We start from the raw sequence: 10,711 nt of genomic DNA, 5'->3' as shown, positions 1-10,711 counted from the left end.
CCCTGTATATCCTTAGCCCTCTTTTTTTTTTTCCTTTGTCTTTTTGAGACAGGGTCTCACTATGCAGTTCAGGCTGACCTTGAGCTCACTTTGTACCCCAAGCTGGTCTCAAACTCATAATGATCCTCCTGCCTCAGCTTCCTGAGTGTTGGGATTACAGGTATGCGCCACCATGCCCAGCTTCCTCAGCTCTTTTTCTTTTTTATCTTGAGAGAGTCTCAGTAAGTTGAGACATTCATATGGTTCACAAAAAAGGAGGTTTCTGTAACATTTTCCTGCTCTCTGTGTGCAGCTATGTCCTGCCCGCCCACCTGCCCCAAGTCACCCTGCTCTGAACGTCTGACCTGCCCCTTCTGTTCTTCATACATTTACAAACAAATGTGAAAACCAGATCACTTAAAAATGTTTCAAAGGAGCTAGAGATGGTGACATACACCTGTAACTCTAGCACCCCAGGCGGCTGAGGCAGGAGGACCACACGCTGAAGCTCAGCCCCCTGGCTACACAGTGAGTTCAAGGCCAGCCTGAATCACACAGTGAGACCCTGTCTCAAAACCAAACAGCCAACCTGGGTGCAGCAGAGCATGCCTACAACCCCAGCACTCAGGAGGCTGAGGCAGAAGGATCCTGGTGAGTTGGAGGCCAGCCTGGGCTACATAGCAATACTGTCTCAAACAAAATAAAAGTCACCTTCTGCTTCTGGTGGGGTCACATTGTGGCATGTGGAAGGCTGTGGCAGCTACCTTGACCCCTTACGCCTCATGCCATGTGGGTTTGTGACGGGGTGGGGTGGGGGGGACAGGCCCAGGTCCTACCCGCCACGAGCTGAACCCTGGTTCCTACCAGGAGCCAGGAAAGCAGGAACTGGGGGTGTTGGAAAGGTACAGGCTCTTTTGGGGACCTACTGCCCCTTGTCGCCTGATGTCCTGCCTCTGCCTCCTCAGTGGGACTCCTAGACTTCCTTTTTACCTGTTTCAAGGGCTGCAAGCGCAGGCTTTCATTTTCCCGGCGATGGCAGACGCCCTCACTACTGTCCTTCCCGCCGTCAGGTAGAGTTCGGCTTGTGTACAGGCAGCTATTGTGCAGGCCTTCAGATTCGGGGGCTCTAAAGGAGCAGCTCTCCGCTGCCACACGTGGCCCAGTTGCTCACAGTTGGGCTGTCTGTAGCGGCGCGCCCCTGGCATCCCAGCACCCGGGAGTCAAAGGCAGGAGGATCGCAGTGAGTTCAAGGGCAGCCTGAGCTACAAAGTGAGTTCAAGGCCAGCCTGCACTGCTAGTGAGACCCTGTCTCAATAATTAAATCAATCAATAAATAGACAGACAGTAAATCTGTATCCACACTGCAGCTGAAACTGAAGCCAGATCTAGAAGTCCTGACGGAGGCTGGGCCTGCCCACGTGCTGCAGCAGCTGCTGCTGACGGTACAAAGCCCTGCTGGCGGGACATGCATGGCAGGAAGCCTCCTCCAGATGTCGGAGTCACAGCACAGCTCGGAGCCCAGGACTGAGCACAGCTGCTCCACAGCGACAGAGGGGAGGGGCTGAAGGAGCCCAGCGCTTGGAGAAGGGAGCAGCACGTCCCATCGGGTCATCAGAGAGAGCCGGCGCCCTTGACGCGTGACTGTGGGCACCAGAAGCACTGACCACGATGGCTTGCCAAGTGATGAGAAGCGGGAAGAGTGCAAGGCGGGAGCCAGGTGACCGGAACTTCATCAGCAAAGCGGTGCCAAGGGGGAGGGAGGCCTTAGAGGGCCATGAGGACCTCCTGTATGGATTTGAACCAGGACACAGCTGACGGAAATGCCATGTGGGACTCGGCAGAGCAAATAGGGAGCTGCCAGGATATCTGTTTGTTTGTTTGTTTGTTTGTTCCCCCCTCCTTTTGGTCCTTTTGAGACAGGATTTTTGCTATATAGTTCAGGCTGGACTTGAGCTCACTTTGTAGGTCAGGCTGGTCTCAAACCTGAAATGATCCTCCTGCCTCAGCCTCCTGAGTGCTGCGATTACAGACGTGAACCACCATGCCTGCCTACCCACCTTTTTTCTTGGGAGACAGTCTCACTAGATAGCCCAAGCTGGCCTTGAACTCAGTCAGGGCAGTCTTCCTGCTTCAGCCTCCTGTGTGCTGGCGTCACAGACGTGTACCACTGCATCCAGCTGGGATTTCTGCATGTTTTGGTTGTTGTGACACAAAGGTGTGAGGAGCTCCTATTCAGGTAGGGTGATGCTTGTTAGAGCGCTGTCTCCACCCCGTGCCCTGCGGCCCTTCAGGTGTTCTAGCATCCTGGGGCTGTGTGCTGAACACTAGGGTTGGATGTGCGGAGCTGAGTTTCCGTGATACTTGTAATAATATGTTGGGGAGGAAATGAAGAGTTTACCTTCTGACCTCATTTCCTTCTTGGTCACTGGACGCTAAGAGTTGTTTTCTTTATGTGCAAAACTAAAGTAACACATGCTGTAAAACAAACAAACAAAACCCAAAGATCACCCAAGAGGTCTGGGACCATCTACCCAGTCACTGACAGGTCATGGCCTCAGTTATGTCAGGTCCTCAGTTTCAGATCTGGGGTTCCTTCCAGAATGTTCCTGACCTGATTTACATTGTTTAGTCAGGGTTACAAAGGCACAGACTTTGCAATTAGACAGGTTTAAACTTAATCCCAGCTTACAAAATGGAGTTAATGCTATTTCCTCCAATTTATTTGTTTGTTTGTTTGTTTATATTTTTGGCTTTTGGAAACTGGGTCTTTCAATATAGTCTAGGTTGGTCCTATACTCCCTGTTTTCCTCAGGCTAGCCAGGAACATGCAGCAACCCTCCTGCCTCAGCCTCCGGAAAGCTGGAATTACAGGGGACAAACCACCCTACTTGGCAGTTTCCCTCCACCAAGCATGTAGGATTCTGGGTAAGAAGGCAGCCCAGCCCACACACTGTTGCCTGCACTTAACACATGGAGAACACTGTGGCTATTTTTATCCTTGTCTTCCAGCCTGGACCCCTCCCTCACCCGAGCTCACTCCTATCCCAAATCTTCAGCATACTCAGGGCCTGCCTGAGCCCTCCTGGCTTCTAGAGGATCAAAATCAGAGAAATTAAAAGCCCAGCAGGATTCCCTGAGACTCAGCCAGCTTAACAACCCAGGCAATTAAAGAAGTCTGGGATTTCAGTTTCCAGTAAATCGGATCTTAAAAAAAAAAAAAAAAAAATCCCCAACTCAAAATCCCTCAGAGGGACTAAATCTGGTGCCCACAAAGCTATTTTTCAGAAAGTCCTTTGGGCATTGGAATTATTAACAGTGAGAGTTGAGACGATGCGGATCTTAGGCTAGGCTGCCCCGTCTGATCCATGGCCTCAAGGTCGACAGAGACATTTGACACAGAGTTCTGGGATACATGCAGAGTGAGGTGCAGTCCAGCCAGCAATCCGTCTAGATTCTGCAAGGATATCAAGGTCAGGGGTGATGACAGGAAAAAATAAAGCAAAAGAATGCTCAGATTAAAAGGCATCCATCAAAAGAGGCCACTCAAAGCGCCATGTGATTATTTCAAACCTGGAGGGACAATTAAGAGATGTATTTGGACAGTGGATTAGATCACAGGACATGTTGTGAATTTGGTAATTATACTTGGCTGTGTAATAGAATTCTCTGGTCGCTGGGAGGCAATTTCAGGTAAAGAAACATCACCTTTGGTTTGGCTTGGCTTAGCTTTTTATTTATTTATTTTTTTGGCAGAACTGGGAATTGAACTCAGGCCCTTGTACTTGCCAGGGAAGCACTTATTCTACTGAGCCATCTCCCCGGCCCCCTGGCTTAGATTTTTTTAAAAAAAATCATTTATTTGTTTATTTATCTCTTTATCAATTTATTTATTTATTTGGTACAGGGCCTCTCTGCAGCTCAGACTCTGATCCTCCTCTCAGCCTCCCCAGTGCAAACAAGGTTTGTTCCAGTCCTCTACTCCACTTAGAATTGCCCGATTTAGCAATTCCCTGAGGACAATCAGCTGAAAAACACAGGAAGTGGGCCGGGGAGATGGCTCAGTGGAATAAGCGCTTCCCTGGCAAGCGCAAGGGCCTGAGTTCAATCCCCGGTTCCACGAAAGAAAGCAAGAAAGCAAGCAAGAAAGACGGGAAGAAAGAAACTGAAGGTAAAGGAGGAGGTGGACCCGTGAAGCTCCCACGGGTGCACGTTGCAGGAGGAACAGTGCCCTGCCTGGCGCGAGGCCTCCTCAGTCATTTTCATCTGGGGACACTGACAGCTGCAGCCTGGTCCAGTGCACGGGACGCACCAACATCTCAAGTGCACGAGGCTGCCCTTAGTGTGGCCGGGCTGCTTCTCACAGATGCGGCCAGCTGGAGAGACAACTCCGCCCTCGAGCGACTAGGGGAACTCAGGCTGGCCTTGCAGCCCAGTGAGAGCTTGCAGATTCTGGGGACCAGGGCCCTCAACATTTGCATCGCGCATGAGTACTCAGATAGGCTACCGGTATGGCCCAAGAAAGGTTCCACTGTCTTCCAAGGAGGGCCCCGTTGCCGCGCTGTGATGGTCACTGTCCTCAGAGCGCCGGCAGTTAGTGGCACCTGATGTCTCACCTGTCTCATATGCGCGGAGGTCACGCCACTCCCCTGGGAGAGCCTTTGGATGCACTGACCAAGGCTCAGCACAAAGGTGGGGCCATCTGGCCCAACTCCAGATAATTCCCAGGAGTCATTTGAACTTCCAGGTTCCAGGGAGGGTTAGTTTAGGTGGTTACCAGACCTGAACCTCTGGGCAACTTTCTCTTCACAGCAGAACCCCTTTCTTTTTCCTCACAAGGAGTGGATTCCAAGGTGTCCCCAACACCACCTGAGATTCTGCCCAGATTCTAAATCCCAGCTGGGGGCTGCTCCCTGGGAACCTGAGCCAGGACGTGGTAATTAAATCAAGAGTTTGGTAAAAAATATACCTACTCCTTTCTATGCTCCACATACCCTCGTTATCTATGTCCTTGACATATTGGCCAAGTCCTCCTTGTGACGAAATAGCTGTCACCGCCAATCATTGTGTTATCATACAAACACCTCCAAAGGAAGCACAGGTGGTAAGCGACTCTTCACACATTTCTTTTAGTTCAGGGAAAAAAAAAAAAAAAACTCCAAGAATAGATGTCTCCATATGTCTTGTTGGTCAAAACTGGGTCACTGTTCATGTCTAAGTCAGTCACAGCCATCAAACACCAAATGTTCTATTAGGTGAGTGAATATTGTCAAGGTCCGCCTCGGTCCATTTCAGATCTCCCCTGGGCTCATCTTTTTTTCTAGGGTCCCAAGTCAAAGACCTCAAAATAGGGACAAAGTCATGGATAAAAAGCAGGCTCATAGACATCACCATTACTAAGCACACAGACCCAAGGAGCCATCAGAGCCCAGACAGCAAGTGTCACACTGGGTACAAGAGTGGTGTCGCCAGAGCTCCTCATGAACCAAGACCATGTCATTAGGATTAGAACCCCGCCCAACCATCTCTCGCCTGGCCTCTGTACCAGAAGGTGGACATCAAAGGAAGCGGACACTGGAAGGGCAGGTTGGCTTTTGCTCTGTAGTTTAGGGCCCTTGTTCTCCACCTGTCCCTGCTCGCATGAGATTGTCCTCCTCTCTAAATCTCACATCTTACTTGTGTGGTGGCGCACACCTGTGATCCCAGCACCCTGGGAGGCTTAAGAGGGAAGACTAAAGTTCAAGACAAGCTGGGCAACTTGTAAGCCTATGTCACAAACAAAATATAAAATAAAACAAAATAAACTGACAGGGATCTAGCACAGTAGAAAGGCCCTAGGTTTAAAACTCAAAGAAAAAAAAAAAAAAATCCCATGAGCCTTTCAAAAAGGTCCAACGCAGAGAGCTGGGTGTGATCGCAAAGGCCCGTAATTCCAGCACTCAGGACACTGAGACAGGAGGATCACCTCCAGTTCAAGGGCAGCCTGAACTACTTAGTGAGACCCTGACTCAAAAACAAACAAAACGATCCCATGCAGAGCTGACTTCTCCAGGAATCTACCTGTGGGTCTGCCAACCCTGTACATAATCAGTCATAGATCCAACAACTCAAATGTCTCATCACAACAAATGGTAAGCAAACACTGAATTCTCCCTGATGCAATGCGGAAAGATATCCCTGTATTCTTGTCAAAAACCCAAGATGAATCAAATGCAGCCTCCAGATCAACCATTGATTTACCAAACTAACAATAAATAACCCGGATGTCTTCAGCAAGAACCTAGAGGTGGGAAATTAAAAGTCCAAGGCCAGCATCCTCAGCAAGTCCGTGACGTTTTCAAAGAGAGAAGCTCTAGAGTTATATGAGCTTCCTACTTGTCACAGCTATATTACAAAATAAACTATAATTTGAAGATTATACCTTATGATTGGTCTTGAGGCACGGCTGGAGGGGCAGCTCTGCTGATGTGTGGGTAGGGCGTGTGGAGGCTCCCAGGGCAGCTGGCTGGTCAGATGGGTGCCAGCTGGGTCAGAGCAGCAACCCTGGGTCTCTGCCCTGCAGCAGGCTGCCTGAGTTCACTCTCCTGGCCGAGGAAGGAGTTCAGGAGACCTGTGGAACCACACTGGACATGTCAAGACCAGAAATCATTCAGCTTCATTTCTGCTGCAGTTTATTGGCCAAAGCAAGTCACAGCGCCAAGTCCAGCTTCCTGGGTTGGTAAGAGACTCTTCCTCTTAAGAGAAGCTGCAAAGTCCCCTTGCCAGAGGCATAATTACAAAGAGAGGGTTTTCTTTTTTTAAATCAATCCACCACAAAGTTAAAAGAGATACTGTAAAGAGTGGTCTAAAGTTGCCTCAGTACAAAGATTAAGTTTGGCCTAATAGTTTCTCTGTACATAAGAACTGTAACTTACCTTGATATGGAAGCAATCTGTAACCCACTCTTGTTGCAAGTAGCTACATCTCAATCAGTCACATGGCCAGCTGTTCAAAGTATGCTCAGATGAGACAGACACAAGCTGTAACCTATAGATTTGCTCCTGCCTCACTTGCATTTCCTGTATGTCACTTCCTTTTGTCGGGTAATAAATACAACCTGCCCACTTGGGCAAAGCTTTCTGAATTTTTTGGGGGCAGAACTGCTCCTTGGTTCTCTAACCCTAATGGTAATTAAAGCCAAGTAAGTTCTGCAAAACTAGATTTTTTTTTTTTTTTGTAATTTTCTGACAGCATATATCAACCAGCCAGGCATGGCGTCTCACGCCTGTCATTCCAGCACTCTGGAGGCTGAGGCAGAAGGATCACTCCAGGTTTAAAGTCCGCTGGGCTACATAGTGAATTCAAGTTCAGTGTGAACTATATAGTGAGACCCTGTCTCAGAAAAAAAAAAAAAAAAAAGGAAAGCAAGAAAGAAAGAGAAAAAAAAAAGAAAGAGAAAATATCAGCCAAACTCAATATATGCCCTTGTTCAGATCTTGACTTAAATCAATTGTGAACTCCATGTTAGCAATCATTAGGGAAATTAGACATGGATTGAATCTTAAATAGTAATAAGCAATTGTACAATAATGGAGATATGAATATTTTAATTCCTTTATTTTTGGAAGTGCATACTGAAAGTATCTGTAGGCAAAATTGTGTGTCGTGCAACATACATTTAATGAAGGCCTGGCAAGAAAAGGAAGTAGGTGTGTATAGGTGGTAATAGACGTAATAAGGATGGTGGAGATGGTAGTTGTTGAAGCTGGGTAATGTGTCATGTGGGGTTTACGACATGACTGTGTGTGTGTTGGAAATTTTCCATAAGAAATGTTTAAAAATCATGTCATTTATCACTATTGCTTATTATTGTTAATTTATTTTTTATTATTTTCTTTGCCCTTGTTAGGTTTTTTGATGTAATGTGCCCTCAAGCAGCATGCATTCCTGGGTGGGGCTTGGGGGAGGTGACTAGCTCATGGGTGTGTGACCACGGTCAGTAGGTTGGTCTGCTGACGTACTACAGCTGTGCGCGTGGGAGGCGGAGCCTGGCCCAGAGGGGCCCGCTGGGGGCGTGGCCTGGAAGGGCGGGTGCCGCTCCCTCCCCTGCGCCTTCCTTGACAGCTCCGCTTCCAGATCGCCGGGCTGTGAGCAGCTAGTCTTGTGCCGTGTCCCTGTGCCATGCCGCTCTGCCTTGGAGCCAGCCGACTATGGACTGAAACCTCTGCAAAATGTGACCCCAAATAAACCTCTTCTCCTTTAAGTTGCAGGTGCCCGGTGTTTTGTCCCAGTGATGAGAAAGAAAGCAAGATGCCTTTCCTGCAGGTTCCTGAGGTGTGGTACGATGGTCACGTACTCATGACAATGTAGGGGTTCAAGAATATTATGGAGTAGTGACGCACGCCTGTAATCCTAGCACTCAGGAGGCTGAGGCGGGAGGACTGCCGTGAGTTAGAGGCATGCTGGATTACATAGTCTATTCAATGACGGATTGAACTGTAAAAGGAGACCCTGTCTCCAAAAACCAAAGACAGACAAAATATTATGGAAAGTCTGCTGTGATGGGGCATGCCTGTATTCCTGGTACTGTGGGAAGCTTGAGTTCAAGCCTGGCCTTGGGAATTTATCAGCTGTGGGAGAACTTGTCTCAAAAATATAATTACTTAATTGGGCTAGGGAAGTAACTCTATGCAAAGACCCTGAATTCAATCCTCAGTATCAGGGGCTGGGAAGATGGCTCTGTAGAATAAGTGCTTCCCTGGCAAGCACAAGGCCCTGAGTTCAAGTCCTGACTCTGGAAAAAAAAAAAAATCTCCAGTACCAAAAGGGAAAAGCATGACTATTATGTAGAAAGTTTTGGTTTGGGACTAATTTATCTTTTTTTCTTTTCTTTTCTTTTTGAGATAAGGTCTCACCATGCAGCTCAAGCTGAACTTGAGCTTTCTTTGTATCCCAGGCTGGTCTCAAACTCACAATGATCCTCCTGCCTCAGCCTCCAAGTTCTGGGATTACAGTGATGCACCACCATGCCTGCTGGGACTAGCCTGTCTATGACACTTACCAAACACGTGTTAATCAGAGCCAGAAAAGGAGAGATCCATTGAGAGAGCAGGTAAGCCAGACTGCAATTCTGATCTCCTGCGGTCCCAGGCAGGGAATCCTAACACCTGGTTGTGTCCCCGGGGGTTAACAGTAAATTCTGGGGGGGGGGGGATATGGCTCAGTAGAATAAGCACTTCCCTGGCAAGCGCAAGAGTCTGAGTTCAATCCCCAGTTCCACAAAAAAAAAAAAAAAAAAAAAAAACAGTGAATTCTGTTCCCACCCAGCCTCCAGCACAGGTATGAATTTCAGGCAGGGGCACCACCAGAGCGGTGCTGCCCAGGATGATACTCATGCATGAATACCTCTTTTTTATTTGTTTTCGTTCTTTCTTTTTTTCAAACTATGTCTCGATATGTAATTCAGACTGGCTTTGAGCTCACGATGATCCTCCTGCCTCAGCCTCCCAAGTACTTGGATGAAAAGGCACGCCACCACACCCACGCTGTGAAAATACTTCTTTTTTTTTTTTTTTTTGGCAGAACTGGGGATTGAACTCAGGCCCTTGCGCTTGCCAGAGAAGCGCTTATTCCACTAAGCCATCTCCCCAGCCCAGAAAATACCTTTGAACTAGAGAAAAACACAGAGGAAGCCAAGTGTCCCATGTGCTCTGCTGCTGAGAGGGAGCGTGTGGCAGGTCAGCCCCACTGTCTTCTCGCGTGTATCCCAGTGCTTCCCACTCTGAACCCCCTGCTCTGGCAGCACAGGCGTCTCCCCTGTTGGCAGCCTGGAATGCTCTCTCTGAATCCCCCCCCCCCAGCACACACTTCCAAGTGAAACACTGTGGGTGACAGTGGCTCCGTGCATTTTACCCTAAACCCTTAAGTGTGTCGGTGATTGTCAGGGCTTCCTGAGCGTGCTCATAGTGCTGGCTGGATTCCTGCAGCGTGAGTGAGGGAAGAGAGAGGAAGGGAGAAACCACAAAGTCCTTCATGACCAAGCCTTGGAAGTCATACGCCATCATCCTTGTCGTGTTCATGTGACCACACAGGTCAGTGCCAGCACACTGTTCTACCCCCAATCCCTAAGTCCAAATCCCAAAGCACTGAAGTACAATGGATCTTGCTGAAGTTGCCCACCGGAGTCCAGCAATGGCGCAGCCTGAGCTTCTGGACTGATTCCTCTCTCCCCTCCTTTGCCCGACATCTTTGCCGCCCTGAGCCGTTCGTTTTTATTCCCCTGTCCCACTTGACACTGAGCCAGCGTGGATGGGAATGGGTGAGTAAATGACCTCCCTGGTTCTCTGGGGACAGCACCCATCCCCTCCCAGCTCTGGTGACCTTGAATGAGATCCTGCTGTCCCAGGTTGTCCCAGCTTTGTCACCTGCATCCTGGCAAAGACTCTCTGGGAAGAACAGCAGCTCTCTGGGAGGCCCGCCAAGCTGTGGATGTTCTTGAAGAAAGGTGTTCTTCAGCTCACAGCAAATCCAGTAATGACCAGTGGAGGCTGGGAGAGGGAGCACTGGCCCAGAGGTCAAAGGTCATGAGCACAAAGGACAAGATCCAGTCAGGGTGGCTCAGGGACCCTCTGGGTATGGACGCGGCTGTGCGTCATCCCAGAAATCAGCCTGCACCCTGCAGACACCATCTTCCTCTTGCCTTTCTCTTTTTTTTTTTTTTTTTTTTTTTTTTTTTTTTTTTTTTTTTTTTTGCATA

The sequence above is a fragment of the Octodon degus genome, unplaced genomic scaffold (assembly GCF_000260255.1).
Source record: "Octodon degus isolate 3935 unplaced genomic scaffold, OctDeg1.0 scaffold00076, whole genome shotgun sequence".
NCBI classification, from domain to species: Eukaryota; Metazoa; Chordata; class Mammalia; order Rodentia; family Octodontidae; genus Octodon; species Octodon degus.
The sequence above is the reverse complement of the archived record's forward strand: the minus strand, read 5'-3'. Positions refer to the sequence as shown.